The 5,000-nt window shown below is 43.5% G+C and overlaps 1 protein-coding gene across 1 annotated transcript in view; it reads right to left on the reverse strand.

The window, feature by feature from the left end:
• tenm2a (teneurin transmembrane protein 2a) overlaps positions 1 to 5,000 on the reverse strand; it is a gene marked incomplete at both ends in the record, with an annotated part of 135,124 nt that overhangs the window by 42,229 nt on the left and 87,895 nt on the right. The window lies entirely within an intron of this gene.

The following is a 5,000-nucleotide window of genomic DNA, read 5'->3' on the forward strand; positions in this document are numbered from 1 at the left end:
CATAGTGAGAACTAGAGAAACTTTTACAGCAGCTTTAAATAGTGGAGCCATGGGACGGTGCCAGTCCCGTGGACCCATTCGGGCTTGTCTCTTTACTCCGGAGGGAGGTGGAGATGAGAGAGGGATGGAGAGAAGAAAGGAAGACGGAGAGAGGGATGATGAGGAGAGAGTAGGGAGAGGCGGATGAAGAGGTTCTTCCCTAATTCTCCAATGGTTTAAAATCAAGGACACACAGAGACAGAGAAATCTAATATATTCTATTTGGAGAACTCGGATAATATAGAATAATTAGATCTGTCATATTTGTAGCTCCATCTATCAACAAGGTGGGAAGAATGAGGCCATTGAGTCCAGAGCAGAGGCTGCAGGACGTGAGTTATTACCAGACTAATTAAAGCCCTAATCACAGTTTCTCTATGGTTTTAAACTGTTATCTTTGTAATTTCCTCTCTAAATTACAGCCTTGGGGCAACAGAGATGTTTTTTTTCAAACAGCCTTGTCAATAAAGCTATTTTCATTTTCAATTTCAATCTCAGAACGGGTCGTCCTTCACCTTGGCTCAGGAGAGCCATTGAGGGGAAAAAAAAAATGAAAAAAGTATAACATGTCTTCTCTCCACTTTGTTAAGCTTGTCTTTTGAAGAGTTTATCAGACAAATAGGAGAGGTAGAGAGTGTGCGTACATCAGTGTTTGGAAAGGTAACCATCGCTTTGCTTTCATGTCATTCGCTTCTCGCTCTCCTTTTGTACTACGAGTGAAGGAGAGAGAGAGAGACTGAGCCCAGAGACCTTGAGGTACAAAAGGACAAAATTAGCAGGGCCTACGTACCCTCTCTCTCACACTCTCTCTCTCTCTCTCTCTCTCTCTCTCTCTCTCTCTCTCTGCATCTCCAGGTAACTTCTTATGAATGTAGAGTTATTTTACTACAATTGGCAAACTTTGTGAAACACAGAATGAGTCTACAATAAAGTCTGCATGACTAGTAACTGCTGCGTGTTACTCTGTGTTCCGCTCCCATTCACCACAGAGGATGTGGATTGATGTATTCAACTACAGTGTGTTTCAGACAGGTCTCCTACTTAAATCATGTGCTCATACGTGATAGCATATCTTAACCAATATCTCAACCAATCAAAGTGAATGCCTAATACTGCGTAACTGCCACGCAAATACACACACCATCACGTAGTGACATATCGTCTGTTGTTGACATATCGTCCAAAAATCTCTATATGCATCAACAGTCGTTTATAGTCGTTTCTAGGGTTATACGACTTCATTAGGAGACTGTGTTGGTATGTTCGTAAGCAAGGCCTTACAGTCTGATATCTACTGTACTGATATAAGAGAAGTGAGAGAATGGCTACAGTCAGTAGAAGAGAAGAAAGGAGAGAAGGAGGGAGAGAGAAGAAAGGAGAGAAGGAGGGAGAGAGAAGAAAGGAGAGAGAAGGAGGGAGAGATGGCGTGTTCTGTCCTTCTGTGGCAGTGTTTGGACTTGTAGACTAAGCACACAGCGGTATGAGCTTTGTGTCAGGGAAACCAGAGCTGCGATCAATCCCTACCCCAAGTTAACTACACCCCTGAGACGCCAATGCTGCTGTCTGCTGTATAGGTCTGTAGGTGTGTGGGTGTGTGTGTGTGTGTGTGTGTGTGTGTGTGGGGTATAGGGCCCTCTCATCAGAGCAAACAGCACAGAAGCAGAATGAACGTGGTAAGGAAAGGAAGAGAAGGAGAAGGAGAGGGAGGAGAGAGAGAGAGAGAGAGAGAGAGAGAGAGAGAGAGAGAGAGAGGTCATGGGTGCAAATGAGAGACATACAGAGAGTAGGTGAATAAAAAGAGCGGAGGAGAGGAGTGGAACGAGAAAAATAAGTGAAAGGAGAAGCTAAGCAGAGGCCATGACAGAGTGACAATAAAACACAAAAAGAAGGAAGCAGTGGAGCGGGCAATTAGAAGAGAAGGGAAGAAAGGAATGGGCTGAGGAAAGGGGAAGAATCCACGCAGGAAAACAATTGATCTGGATGAAGTGATCAGGGAGGCAATCAGACTATTAACATAATCCACTGACTCTTTAATGAGGGTATTGGTGACAGCGGGCAAGGTGACGTTGGGGTGTGTGTTTGTGTGTTTGTGTGTGTGCATGTGTGCGTGCGTGCGTGTGTGTGTGTGTGTGTGTGCGCGGCGTGCATGTGTGTGTGTCTGCTTGCCATGTATGTACGTGTGCATTTGAGTGTGTGCATATGTGTGTGAGTGTGTGTGTGTGTGTGTTGGGTTATTAATAATTTAAATCACTTTAATTACAAAAAAGGAAAAATTGCACTAGATGGCCAAAAGCAATTAAGGGAACTTTAATCTCCTTAGCAATTATGCTGTGGGGCATCTTTCACTCTAGTCATTTCTTTCTGCTACATTTCGATAAAGGTCAGTGTAAATTGCTTTGTGTTATTAGAACAAAGGCTTGGTAGTGGAAGCACGTGGTTCTCTAGATGGTTTCCTCTGCTAGCTGTCCTTCACAAGTCTCTCTCTCTCTCTCTCTGATACAAGTGTCATTAAGTAGAAGGAGTTATGATACAGTAGATTAAGAAGACAAATTCCATTATTAGTAACTGTTAGAACTGTTAACACCCTTTTAAGTAATACACTTGTTCCTTATAAGCGATGTATGAGAACACTGAATGTCACCATCTATAGACTGATGGCTGACATTTAGCCAGAGTGTGTCTCTGTGTGTGTGTGTGTGTGTGTGTGTGTGTGTGTGTGTTATAGAGAGATCTAATGTGACAAATGCAACATGGTACGGAATATTTACTCTGATTAGAGTATCGACACAGACACCGACACATCCACCCACCAACAAACCAATCAAGTCCCAGGAGAGAACAGAGACACCAAGCATGCTGTCACACTGGTGTTGTGTGGTATCACTCATACTGAAGATAAAGCATTTAGCGTCTATTGCTACTTTGGATGAACTCAATCTGCGGTGTGAAATCAACTTATTCAGGCCTGACTCAGTTGACTGTTCAGTGACCCATTAGGTTAAAATACTCTCCTCTGCTCTTCTCTCATGCGTCTCTAGGTCCCTTTTCTGGATTCCAGCCACCCCTCCCTCTCTCTGTCTCTATCTCCATCCCTCTCTTCCTCCCTCTCTCCATCCGTCTGTCATTCCATCTGGCTGAGGTGAGGAGTGGTAGGATACGGAGAGAGGGAGGGAGAGAGGGATGGAGCGACAGCTGGAGCCTAGTCAGACGGGGAGAGACAAATTACCCCTCTAACGAGAGCCATTCATCATCCCTTCATCCCTCGCTCCACACCTCCCTGAAACACACCACTAAACAGCACACCTGGAGTACTAATACACACCTACTGTACACACGCACACACACACACACACACACACACACACACACACACACACACACACACACACACCAACGGTCTATATACCTGGATAGGCGTTGGTGACGTTATTGCATTGGAGCGGAAGTAAACAAATTACAGCCAACCGCATCCGTGGATTGATGCATATCAACGGTGGCAGGTGTACCAGCTGATCCTGATGTTATTCAATTATCCTACTAATAGAGTCTCTTTTCCAGGGTTTTGATAGGATGACATATCATGTGGGGATATGGCAAAACAAGTCCACGTGGAAGTCGTCCCATTTTAAGCTCTAAATTGGTGATTTGTCATCCGTCTCGTACTTGGTGATGAGCTGCATATGGGCGCGGGAACATTTAATCACAGGCGTTTCAAGTGTCATTTGTGGTCGATCAATGAGAGAAGAGGCCCCACCTTCATCTAAAAAATGAGGCCGCAACGTCACGTTTTCGATCCAAGCGACATCAAATTGTACATCTGTTTTACATTGAGAGAGTGGGGCGCCTCTTCTAGCAAACCACCGTGGGCGACAATGCCGTTCGAATCACCTCTCTACCCCTAATATTGAGGGATTGACATGTCAGCGACGGTCGCGCAGTGACAGCGTGGGTAGGCAAGACGATTTTGTCGCGGTATTGGAATCCTGTAATATTACAGTCAACAAAATCATATTTATCAGAAATATATCTGAATATAAATGAACTTAAAATCATGCATGTCTGTATGGATTTCTTGTTTATGTATTTCTTGTTTACTTTACGGAGGGAGAGTGATGGGCTGTATTGCACTTGAGTAATTGAAAAAACACAACATTAAATAATTGTTTCCATGAATGCATTTATTCCTCATTTCTAGTTGTTCACACTAGAAGCCTTCTTAATTCATTTTTGATTGTTTTCCTTCAATAAAGAACACGTACTAAGCCAATCTCGTGAGACTGAGTCCCCGTTAGACACACACGGGAGAATTATATTTAGAAGTTTTACCTTGTTTTTCATATCGAATGATGAAGTGAATGTACGTGTGATATGTGAGTCACTGACAAAAGACACATGGAAGAACTAGCACATTTGTAAAGAAAATAAGACACACACACACACACACACACACACACACACACACACACACACATATATATATACATAAACACTCACTGAACACTTTGTTAGGAACACCTGTACACCTTCTCATGGTGGAGGTGGTGTAATGGTGTGGTGAATGTTTTCTTGGCACACTTTGGGCCCCTTAATACAGCCTATTTGAGTATTGTTGCTGACCATGTGCATCCCTTCATGGCCACAATTTACCCATCTTCTGATGGCTACTTCCAGCATGATAATGCACCATGTCACAAAGCAAAAGTCGTCTCAAACTGGTTTCATGAACATGACAATGAGTTCAGTGTTCTTCAGAGGCTTTCCCAGTCACCGGATCTGAATCCAATAGAACACCTTTGGGATGTGGTACAACGTGAGATTCACAGCTTGAAAGCGCACCTGAAAAAATCTGCTGGAATTGCGTGATGCAATCATGTCATCATGGATCAGAATCTCAAAGGAATATTTCCAACATCTTGTGGAATCAATGCCACAAAGAATTGAGGCTGTTTTGAGAGGAAGGA

Source organism: Argentina silus, assembly GCF_951799395.1.
Source record: "Argentina silus genome assembly, chromosome: 15".
NCBI lineage: Eukaryota > Metazoa > Chordata > Actinopteri > Argentiniformes > Argentinidae > Argentina > Argentina silus.